The sequence below is a fragment of the Myodes glareolus genome, chromosome 10 (genome assembly GCF_982192425.1).
Source record: "Myodes glareolus chromosome 10, mMyoGla1.1, whole genome shotgun sequence".
NCBI classification, from domain to species: domain Eukaryota; kingdom Metazoa; phylum Chordata; class Mammalia; order Rodentia; family Cricetidae; genus Myodes; species Myodes glareolus.
The window spans coordinates 3693430-3705706 of record NC_142035.1 but is presented as its reverse complement, the minus strand read 5'-3'; the positions used below and the strand labels follow the sequence as shown (position 1 = coordinate 3705706).

At 50.7% G+C, this 12277-nt stretch overlaps 1 protein-coding gene across 5 annotated transcripts in view; it reads left to right on the top strand.

Annotated features, from left to right (window-relative positions):
* Positions 1 to 12277, top strand: part of Phactr3 (phosphatase and actin regulator 3) — a 212352-nt gene that overhangs the window by 119446 nt on the left and 80629 nt on the right. The window contains exon 1 of one of the 5 annotated variants that reach the window (XM_087910921.1): positions 10278 to 10398. The exons of the other annotated variants lie outside the window; for them this stretch is intronic. The gene's annotated coding sequence lies outside the window, so the exon portion shown is untranslated. Of the gene's footprint in view, positions 1 to 10277; positions 10399 to 12277 lie in introns of those variants that run through there. 5 annotated transcript variants of the gene reach the window in all.

Below are 12277 nucleotides of genomic sequence, written 5' to 3'. Positions count from 1 at the left end.
CTTTAACAGGGGAGGGGCCGCAAGTCACTTTACTAGGGCACAAAGTTATGAGAAGCAAACCAATTCCTTGTTCTTAAGAAAATGCTGTTCCATTGTAGAAGGGAACAGATGGCTGAAGAAATCAATGCCGGCGAGGAAAGTACAGCAAGGGCTTGCGGGGAGGTTGCCTTTGTTCAGTGGACACTCAGAGGTGAAAAGTCCTCAGTTCAGTAGTGTTGGAGTGTTGCTGGTAAGAGTGACTGTGGAGGTCATAAGGTGGCCATAATGGGGCACAGATGGGATGTGTCAGTGCGGTCCTCAGTGTGACTGGAGGGCGGCACTCAAGTCAAGTGAGTGTCAAGTGTGACTACCAGGGGAATTTGTGTTCGCCGTCTGGAGCCTTCTGTGCCTGGAGCCTTCAGAGGGCTTCTCCTGAACAGGACTGAGCTTTGTCTGAACTTTTGCCCATCTCTCTCTGGGTGGTCTGGGTGGTTGGGGAGCAGAATTGGGTGCTCATATTACTAGAAAATTGGTGGTTCTTGCCACAATTGGTGCTGCAGTCGGCAGAGGACAGACAAGTGAGGCAGGTGTTGGAGGAACAGAGACATTGGCTGCTGGAGACATGAAGACACTGACAAATGTTTATGCTCGATTTGATATGCAACCTGTATCTGGGGATGGGGAGAGTGGGGACCTCAGGGAATGGAGTGCGGTGCCAAGATCCTGGGTTTCCACGTACAGTCAGGTCAGGGAGGTGTTCCCTCTAGAAGAGGGAAATACAAACATGGCTGTCATCTGGTTCAGCGATGGTCAGATGAAGACATGGACATCCCATCCATCGTGGGGTTTTGTTTCTGCTTTCCCCCATTTGTGGAGCTACAATTGATACACCTCATGTTCACTCACATGTAATGCTAGGTTCCATGGCATCTATGGGAGCCCTTGCTGTAGCCTTCATCACAGAGTGGTTTTAAAATCTTTTCTTCACCCAGTGAGGAAACCCTGTGCTCATTTATTACTGAATGATACTTGACTTCTCTCCTCAACCCGTAAGCACTTATCCACTCTCTGTCTCTGGATTGTCCTGTTCTGACCTTCATCTAAATAAGATTATAAAATGTAGTGTGTATGTGAGTGTGTGCGCACACACGCGCGTGCATCTGCATATATTGGGTCTGCTGGTACGGGAGCCCATGTAGAGGCCAGAGGAGGATGTCAGGTGTCCCACGCTCACATTCTCTGCCTTAGTCCTGGAGATAAGGTTCCACTCATCCTTGAGCTGGGCTGACAGCCAGTAATTCACAGATTTCTTCCTGCCTCTCCCTTCCATAGCACTAGGGTTATAAGTCACGCACAGCCACAACCAACCTTTTACTTGGGTGCTGGAGACACAAACTCGGGTCCTCACGCTTGTGTAGCAAGTGCTTTGATCCACTGAGCCATCACCTTAGCTCAGAGTGTGGTCTTTTACGACTCATATATATTGCTTGCATCCTGTTTTCAAGGTTCATCCATGCTGTTTATATCTATATCCTGGTCTGTCTATCTGTAGATTTATAGCTCTATCTCCCTATAGATTTACTGCATTGTATGTGTGACTGCTGAACTTCAGGCTGTTGTCTCATCAACTGAGAGTCACATTCCAGTTTCATGTGGCTTGTGTTTTCAGGAACTAGACTATAAAGTGGTAACTGTTTATCATTTGAGGGAGCTGTCAGCTGCATCTGAACCCCAATTCCCAGTCCCAGGTGTATGTGAAACTCCTGCCAGCTCTGCCTCACCCTCATTCCCAGCTGACCTAGGACATCTTTCTGTCTGCACCCTACAGAGGAATGGGTGTGTTCAGGAGCAGGGCCCTCTCCTCTGCTCTTATCCAGGCTGATTTCAACCTGTGGCAAGGGCTAGTGTTCTTGGCCTTGATTACATTTGCCTAATGGATAAGGGAAGAAGTGGTTTCTAAGGCTGAGACCTGAGTGGTCCCCAGGGCCTCAGTTTAGCTGAAACATTTAAGCCACACATGCAAACTTGCCTGCTGGGCTACAAACGGCAATCAAAGCCCCTTTGTGTTGTTCAGGCAGCTGGTGAGTGAGGGGCTGGAGGGAGGCAGCTGAGCTGGTCTCTGATGTGTGCATGGAGCCGCTGACCAGTGTGTGCCTTCTTTGACTCTGGTCTGGGTACCCCAGCTTTGGATGACTTCAGAGACCTGTGCAGTCTCCTTCTCTGGAGGGACTGAAGAGGTATTCAGCCAGTCCTTGTGGATGCTGCTGCATCTCAAGCCTTTCTGGGGTTTTCATCTCTGTGCTGTACAGTCCCGATGGAAATGCACATTCTTGACCTCCTCCAACCCCGTATTTCCATGCTGTGGAAACCAGAGTGGATCAGTCCAACATGTTGCAAATGTTGTTTGTTTTGGTTTGGTTTTTAACTGGATTCTGGCTCTTTGTTTCAGAGTGCCTTTTGATCAGATTCTTTGTGTATATGTGCTTGAAGTGTGTTACATGCACTTAGGTTTATGGGTGTGCAAGTCTACATGCACATATGTAGAGGTCAAAGTGAGAAGACACCAGCTGTCTTACGCTACAATTCTCCAGCTTGTTGTTTGAGCCAGGGTCTCTCCCTCTGTGAACTATTATCTCCCTCTTTCGACTGGGATGGCTTGGTTGCCTGTGAGCTCTCTAGATGCATATTTCTGGGACCCCCAGTGCTGGGGTTATAGGCTTACATAGCCATGATCAGCATCTACCTTTCTGGGATCCCCCATTCTGGGGTTCTAGGCTGGCACAGCCACAGTCAGTATTCACCTTTCTGGGAACCCCCCCCCCCCATTGCTGGAGATCTAGGCTTGTAGAGTCACCGTCAGCATCCATCTTTCTGGGACCCTCCATGCTGGGGTTCTTGGCTTGCATAGCCCGGGTCAGCCTTTTTATATGGGTGCCAGAGATTCAAACTCATGTCCTCATGCTTGTCCAGCAAGTGCGTTCCCTAGCCTTCGGACACAGTCTTAAATAAATAAATTGTAAAGGTACTATTCAGCGGCATTGAGTGAAGTCTCATCACACAGCAACACATGGTGAAGCCCAAATCACTTTTGTCACTTAATAGGAAGTAAGGAACTCCCCTCCCCTCCCCACATCCTGGTGGTTCCCAGTAGACACTAATCCTGCCCTGACTCTAAGGGCCATTCTCACACTAGGACCCTGAGGTCTCCAGCCCTCTGTTCTGGCTTCTCCCTCTGGGCCTGCTGACCTCAGGAGCTCTGTGCTGTTTTTTACTTCCTCAATGAAGGACATGTGGCCCCGCCACCTCTGGTTGCATTTCCTACCTGGTGCACAAACCCTGTGTGTGAGTCAGGTATGGATTTGACTTCCCTCTGCAGCTCAGGGGTGTGAGGGCCTTGTGGAGTTGAAAGGAGTACCGTTCTTGCCCCGGGAGATTTGCACACTCGGGTGCTGGTTTGAACAAGACCGATGACACTCAGTGAGGTATGCACAGGACTTAGCCCAAAGTCACCCAGCATCAGAGGTGCAGTCGGTGGTCACCACTTTCCTTTGGGGCAGTTGAGGTCAAATTCATGACACAGTGATCCAGACAGCTTGTGACATTCAGTACACGAGTGTGGTCATCCAGCCATGTCCTGTGTCACTCCTGATATCCAGAAGACACAACCTGTCACCCCTGCCTCCAGCCCCTGGCGGCCACTCACACTTTCCATGCGTGTGGATTGACCTAGAGATGGATTCCCACGTGTGTCATTTCTTATGATTGGCTTTTCAGGTTTTGGGGGTTGATCTGGATTATAGTATGAACTGATACTTCCATCCTCGTGTGTCAGTAAGTCAATGTAGGCCATGGCGGAGAGTTCAGTATAGCATTAGTCACCCAGCCTCCCAGCAAAGAATCCGACAGTTCAGAAGCTCTCGCCAGCCATGTCACAGTAGCGCAGGGGCCAGGTCCCTGGATGGCAGTCACCCAGTACATGGGCTCACACATGTGATATGACCCCACCGTAGCATGTTGTTACCTTTGATTGTCCTTGCTAAAGCTTGCTTAGTGCCCGCTGATTCTCCGCTGGGTTTACTTTCCCAGGAAGTCCTTCTTGTTTTCTAACCACAGAGCCTGCTCTGTCTTTCTCCCAACTCCTTCCATTCATGAATCTATCCAGCGATTCCTTTCAAAGCATGTGTCGGGTGCCTGCTTCAAACTGGGTCACTGCAGTGGGGGAAAAACGGACAATAGCAAGTCTGTGAGATGGCGTGCTTCCGGAAGGGTGTGTGTGTGTGTGTGTGTGTGTGTGTGTGTGTGTATGTGTGTGTGTGTTCACGTGAGGGCTCATAGGCAGAGCTGAGGTGTAGGGTGGGGTACAGGGTCAGGGCTGAGTTGCTGTGTGGGGTGCTGAGGTGATAGACAGTTCAGATGGGCGAGGAAGTGTTTGCATCAGGCACAAATAACAAGAAGCAGGAAGTGGTTTTTGGTGAGGGTATGGGGAAGAACCTTCTAGTAGGGCAGCCAGTCTGGAGCTGGGGAGGAGCTTGAGGAAGCTTCTGAGGTGATGGGAGATGGGGAGATTTCTAGGGATTGAGGACATGGAAGCACCCTGGAGTCTGTTAGAGGGCTGTGTTTGTGGATGTGTGCAGAGAGCGTAGGAGTAGGCATTGGAGGGGCCAGGCCGGCCTGGGCAAGGTAGACGCCATGAATCTCCCTGTTCGGGTGTCTTGTCCACTTGCTGTCACCATCCCCTGCCTCCCAGACTGCACAGGGACAGAGGCTGGTCTCGTCAGGAGCTGGATTAGAGCTGCCAGGGGTCTGTGCCATGAGGCACCGAGGGGGTGACAAATAGGTGGAGCTGTGGAAGTTGAGGAACTCCCTTGGAGCTCCCAGGGTGATCCGAGTTGGTGAACTGGGTCCTGGCAGAGCAGAGACGGGGCTGGGCATGTCTCCACCTAGTGAGCTAGTGGGGCTGGATCTCCCTGGGCACAGAAGTCTTCACCTAGTGGGCAAGTGGGGCTGGATAAGTCTTCACCTAGTGAGCTAGTGGGGCTGGATCTCCCTGGGCACAGAAGGGCTGTTTCTCACAACACTGGCCACCTTCAAGGTCACCTAGCAGACAGGCCACAAGGAGGTCAAGCCCCATCAGAGAGCTGGTTGCTCTGGTTCTGTTGGATATCCCCATCTCGCTCTGCTGCACCCGTGACAATCACCAAAGGAAGCAGGGCCAGCAGGGTAGGGGCCGGAAGCAAAATCAGTTCTTGAGAAGACGGATCATGCACAGGCCCTGTGTGATTCTCAGGGTCCTTTGCTCCTGGGTGGAAGGTCTCCTCCATGCACAGCGTGCTATGTCCTATGGTCCCCAAATTTATGGAGACTGTGAAAGAGCCCAAACCTGGTAAACCTGCAGGAACATGCTGTGTTCTAGAAAGATCCAGGACTGGTTTCCATGGGTGAACGTAAGCCAAAGAAATTCTGGCTTGTTTCCATTTGGTTCTTGCCTGCTTACCAAGCCCCAACTGGGATGTCCTAGACTCTGTTTTAGGACCTTTATTTTTTATTTAATTTTTGTCTTCATGGTAAAGTAGCCACAATGGGTATAAAATGGATGATGCTGTAAGCCAAGAGTGAATTATAAATTGAACTGAAAGCCCTGTGGCTGAGACCCAGATCACAGGTTGTATAGTGTGGGATAATGACACAGATCTGGGCTCTGGGGGGTGAAAAAGACCACATGGGGACCTTCAGCCAGTTATTTTCTGCCTTTCTATGCTTAGAGGGACTAGTAAGAGTTTTTCCCTCATGACATTTTCAAAGGGTCACCCAGAGCAGTCGACTTGCTATGAACCAAGTCCAGGTGTCTCTAGTTTTTGTCAATAAAATTTTATTCAAATATAGTCACGTTCATTGGTTTATCCTGCTCCCACAACTAGGCTGGATGGCCAACAGAGCCCTTGACATTTATCACCTGGCCTTTAGAAAAGACGACTGCCCATTTCTGACCTCAAAATGAAACAGGAGCTCACCTCTCAAACACAATCTTTTGGCTTAGGGTCTTTCCAACACTTAAACCAAGCAAGATACCTGCCTTTGTGTATACAGATGTGTGCATGTGTGTTTTGTGTGTGCAGATATGTGCATGTGTTTTGTGTGTGCAGATGTGCACACATGTGTTTTTGTATGCTTGGTACACGTATACTCAGGTACATGTCCTACAAATGTGTGAAGGCCAGAGATGAACCTCAGATGCTGACCTTGTGTTTTTGAGACAGAGTCTCTCTCTGGGACCTGAGGCTCACCCGTTAGGCTGACTAGCAGAGAGCTGCATGGGCCTCTCCCTCTCCCAGCTCTGGGATTACAAGTGTGCACTGCCTGGTCTAGCTGGCTTTTTACGTGACTGCTGAGGACCGAACTCAGTCCCTCTTCCATGGGGAGAACAGCATCCATGGAATGTCCCCCTCGTCCCAAGAGACCCGCTTTTTAAAATGGACTCTTCCTTATCCGACACTTTCAGGGCCGTCATGGAAGAAGTTAACCTTGCTCTTTGGTTTTAGAAAGTTCAGGCATGAAGACTTTGAATCAGACTTTTGCTTAGATTTGGACTGAGAGCTTCCCAGATGCTTTCTCCTCCATCTCTCCTTCCTATAAAAACACAATTTTTATAAGAATGTCTCTAGAAGTCATCTTTAACCCTGTGAATATGTAGGTGGCTTTTTGCCTGACTCTCATCTCAGAGTTTACTCTGAGAAAATCTAGAAGCATCTAAACAGCAGAAAGACCGAGGCTGGTGGTAAAGGTCCCTTTCCTCCTCCGGACCCCACCACCTCCTATTCGTGTTCTTGCTTCCAGCTCTTCCCAGCATCCCCAGAGCCGCCTGAGTTACAGACCTGCACTCAGTTTTGCCTGGGGAACTAGCCATCTGTCTGGCAGGCCTGGAAACCATTGGCAGAAGCACGGGCTGATTCTAAGCAGGTGGCATTCTGGTTAGAGCTCCGCCTTCTCCACAATTCATCTGAGCGGGAAAGGCTGCTCAGGTGATGTCAGAGGTGACAGCAGGGGCTATTTCTCTTGCCTTAATGACTGCTTGGTACGGTACAGGGCCTTGGGCAGATACGGGAACATGGTGGCTTAGAGGGATTAAGGACCAACTTCTAGTATGATCTTGGGGTATTCTTATTAATTTTGTAGTACAGATATTAGGGAAGATTTTTGTTTTCAAAACAAGAACTAGGCATTACCATTAATGAGGAGGATACTGAGCCTGGTCTTGCAGCTCTTGCCCTGTTCGGCAGTTTGCAGAGCTGTTGCTGGCAGGCGGGATCAAACAGGCTCACCAGGATCGCCTACGATCGCCTTCTCGGAGCCTTTAGTGTGCCAGAGTGGACTTGCTGATGCAGACGATGTTTCTGAGTTACACAAAGCGTCCCTCTGTGGGGTCACCTGAAGTATCCCGAGGGCAGCACCAGTGTCGTGTCACGCACTAGTTCAGATAGTGCCCGAGGGTGAGCTAGTCAGAGAGCTGGACTCCACTGACCGCCTCACGTGCAGATGTTACTATCTGCTTGTGCCCGGGCTTCCTGCCTCCTGGAGCTATTAACTCTAGAAGCACCAGGAACTTTCAGTAGCCTCTCCTGAGGCACCCAGGAATATGTTAATAGGTGTGCCCTGCAGCTTTACACGCCCAAGCTTAGCCGGCCTCTGTCTTTTCTTCTGGTGATTGTGCCTCCCCCTGCCAGTGAGAGAGGAAATGAGGGTGACAGCCAAGTTCCCCATGGGTTGGTGCGGGGCATGAGGTTGTTCATGAATTCAGGGTCCCGGGAGGCTCTGAGCCATGACAGACCACAGACACATCCTCCACAGACACATCCCTTGGAGGATGTGTCCAGCCTTAATCGCTCCCCCTTTAATCCTCATTCATGCTTCTGCCCATTTGTGGGTCCTGGTGTGGTGCAAAGATGGAAGCTAGAGGTGTATTTTCTTATAGGAAGGCTCCTGTTCACACTGAAAAGTTAGAGAGTGGCATTTCTGTCAAAGCGTGCTGAGATGGGATCCAAGGGGTGTGTGTGTGTGTGTGTGTGTGTGTGTGTGTGTGTGTGTGTGTGTATAAGCTGACCCAGAGGGAGGGAACTGCCTGCAGTCTCCAAAAACGTATGTAGGAATATTACTGTCCCCTACTTTTTAAATAGACCTCATAGAGTCTTTCCCAAGTCCCTTATAAACAAGCATCTTGTCATCACCCCTGTTGTGACCAGTTCCCGCCTGTAGGGGGCACTCATCCTACCCCCGGAGGTTGTACTGGCATCACCCTATTTTGCCTTTATTGAGTATGCAAGCCGTTGCTATGTTACTGGGCAGTTATCCAGGGCGGAGGTCACAGAGCCAGTGTGTTTGCATATGAGAAACTTGAAACTTTTTAGGTTTGATTTTGTAGGTTCATACCCATGTATGGTGGACATCATAGGGATTGTTATCAAACCTCATGCCTGCTGCCTTACATAGGCCGTGGGCCATTGGGTCCCTGGTGCTCTCTGAGATTCTGTTCCAGGTCACCTTGGTGGTTTAGTCCCTGAGATCCCCCCCACCCGCCTCCATTTTCTCTCTGATGGTGCTGGTGATCAGCTGAGGGGAGCAGACAGGGTAAGAAGAGGGCTCTGGCTCTTGTCGCCCATTGCATTCGGCCCCTGCTAAGCGTCAGGGAAGTCGTTGTCCACAGTCATGCCGTGGTGATGTTACTGCAGCTGTTAGGGTCAGAGCCTGGATCCTGGCAGCCCTAACAAGCCAGGCTTGGCCCCCAGTCTTCAATAGGTCAATTAAAGACAAAAAGTCATGTAAAAACAGGAGATTTATTCAATGTGGCCACACTGGGAAGAGGAATGGAGGGAGGTTCAGTGACCCCCAAGTCTGTCTTCTGGGTCCTGACATGAGGTTTAGATTTAAAGAGAGGGCGAGAAACCCACACAGTAAGGCAATCCTGGTCAAGGTGTGGTCCCGCCCATCACTGACCATTGGCTCAGGTCCTGCCCATCACTGATTACTGACTCAAGTCTTCCACATCACTGACCATTGGCTCAGGTCCTGTCCATCATTGACCATTGGCTCAGGTCCTGCCCATCACTGACTTTTGGCTCAGGTCCTGCCCGTCACTGACCAGTCAGTCATTGTCTGGGCTCCAGTTTCTCCTGCAGGGTGTCTGACAAGGCGTAAGCCCTGAGCAGAACCTCTTCCTGGGAGACAAGTTCCTGGGGCTGGCTTCAACCTTTCCCTTACCCCAGCGTGAGATTCATGGGAAGAAACCACCATTTCTCAGCGTCGATTCTCTCACTAGTCCGATTCCATGCATGGAAGGGCACATACGTCTAAAGAACATGTATGTTGGTTACTCCCTGTGTGAACACAAGGATGAACACGGTGCTCTACCTGCTGGGGTTGGGATGGGATAGAAGGTTCGAGTTCACGTTAGGCGCATGGGACAGAACATGGCACATAGCAGCATACTGTATCCACTGCCGTGTCCTGTGGTAAGAGTGCAGCAAACCTTGCTTCCTGATTCCATGGTCCCGTGCCCGGGCTCCTGACCTTCAGCCCTGCCAGCCTGTGGTCTGACATCCACCAAGGTCTCGATGCTGGTCTGGCATTAGGGTTCTCAGTGATTCCCTGGTGTCCTCAGTCCACATCATAGCCACACACTGCTCTCGGCTGAGCCCTCTGTTCTGTACCCTCAACTCTAGCCCGTGACCTTTCAAATCCCAGTGCACAGACCCTTGCCAGCAAGTTAGTTTGTTTTTCCTACATCAATGCTAACAAATTTAATTTTTTAAATTAGAGATTATTCAGTGAGATGCTGCTGCTGAGGGACTGGTTGGGCGTGTGCTTGTTTGTGTGCGGGTAGAGGTCGCCATGACACCTCTGCTGGATCTGAGTCCTCTGTGTTCATGTGTCTTCCTGGGCTCCCTAACGTCTGGGGTTGGCATCATCCCCACTCTGCACTCTCGGAAGAGCCTGGCTTTTGTGATTCTGAGCCCTTTCTACCTTGAGTTTAAAGCCCCACCTCACCCACCCCAGGTAGCTTTCACTTCTCAAGAGATCCCCCTGCAGCAGACCCTGTCTGGGCTCCTCCTGGTTTTCCCTGAGGTCAACAAGCTCTACCACAGGGTCAGTGCCCAGCACCACTTTGGGACCCTTAGATCTAGAAGCAAGCTCTTTTCCGTTCTGACGTTCCCTTGGTATTCTCAGTTAGACTGCGGGAGAGGGAAGGGCTCAGTACAGAATGCAGAGTTCTCTATCACATTCCGAGGTTACCAGGGGCTTCCAGAGCCCGCCTCTCATTCCCTCAGAAGCTAACACCTTGGAAGAAGAAGGACAATGGCACCCGTAGCTCTGCCTGGAAGTCTGAGCCGTCATGGTGCAAATCAGCCCTCTTCAGACAGTAGATAAGTGAGTTCGTGAGTGAATGAATGAAGTCGTTAAGGAGAGAATGAACCTTTTCCTCTGTGGTCTGGTGTAGACGGTCCCTGCCCACCCTGAGACCCCCCCCCCCCGTGTCCCAGGTGTCTGACATCATTCCCCAAGGAGGTGGGCTCTCTTCTGATGGCATTTAGAAAGGATGGTGTCTTGGTAGAGAAGGAAAGAGACGGGGCTGCAGGGGAGAAGCAGAAATGCCCGTTGACACTCTGCTAGTGTATCAGAGTTGGAAGGTTTCTGTACCCCGATATGAAGTATCTCTGTTGATGCAGTCAATCAAACCAAGCCGGATTAAGAATTACAGGTCCAGGTTTAATGAGTAAAATGCTCCTGATGGTCTCCTGGCCCCCAGAGAGGAGACAGGGAGAAGGACCCGGAAAACCACAAGGCATTTCCTTAGGTTGCCTTTTAAATACCCTATAGGCATGGTCCCTGGGTACCTCTGAGGGGAGGAGACACTGTTTCAAGGGCTTGTGGGGATTTTTGAGACTGGACAGGGTTTGGAGTGAGCTTCCCCCCTTACTTGAGGCTGAGATCCACCCAAACAAGAGCAATGGACTGAGAGGATCCACTTTCCGGCCTCCTCAGCCCTGTATCCTGGAGTCTCTGGCTGAGCAGGTCTTCCTTCCAGCAGCCTTGAGTGTTGTAGAATGAGCTTCAGGTCAATAGCTGAGGGGCTGGGAGCTCAGCGGGTGAGGACTCTGTGAATAAGGGCTTGGAATTCCCATACAGTGCGCATAGAAACCGGTCCTTTGGTTCATTGAAGCCAGCCAGGTGTGGGGCCCAGAATTGCTTTGGACTCTTGCCTTCATGGGCACTGTGCATGGGCCACCCTGAGCCTGAGGTGGGGCAAGTGGGATGGAGTTGCACATGGGAGTGGATGTGAGCCTGCATGTGAATATGTCATGGGAGGAGACCCAATGCTCCCATCGCTTGGGAGTCTCAGGAGGGACGCCTCTCTCAAGGCTACCACAGGGGCACGTGGGAAGCAGATGTGGAAGCCAGTGTGACAGCAATTAGCTGCTAATGCCTCAGAGGTGGCAGAGGTAGCCGGCAGTTAGCACTCCTGCCTTACTCAGAGACCTGCTAATGGGACCCACTAATGAGGCCTTTGCACCTCCCCGAGTCTCTTTACCAGAAGAAGGTGGTATCTGTGACACCAGAGAGGCTCTACAGAGAACTCATGGGAAGGAGACAGTAGGGTGCTCACCTGTCCCCTCCCTCTGAAGACACGCCCATGATCCTTCCTAAATATTTACCAAGATGTGCACAAGGCACATTTCCATGGTAGGAGAATGGCCAACACTTCGTACTGCTATGAAGCATCAGAGAAGGATGGAGGCCAGGGCAGCCTCTGGCCTCATGTTCTCAATGTTCTCACCAGCCATGAGTGTACTGTCCTGAAGGCTGGGCAGAGCCGTGAGTGTACTGTCCTAAAGGCTGGGCAGAGCTGACGGCAGGGTCATGGCAGAGCACACCAGCCGTAAATGTGTACTATCATGAAGACTGGGCAGTTATTGTGGGATATTTTACTCTTTTATCTTTTTGAGAGGCCCACCATCCAGCTCCCAAATAAATCAAATGGAGGCTTACTATTACTTATGAACGCCTGACCTTAGCATGGCTTGTTTCTTGCCAGCATTTCTATCTTAAACTATCCTGACTACTTTTTGCCTCTGGGCTTTCATCTTTTTCTATTTCTGAGTACCTTACTTTACTTCTTTCTCTGTGGCTAGCTGTGTAGCTGGGTGACTGGCCCCTGATGGCCCCCTCTTCTCGATTTCTTGCTCCTCTCTCTCCTTGCTTCCAGAGTTCTCCTTCTATTTCTACTCCCTGCCTGCCAGCCCCACCT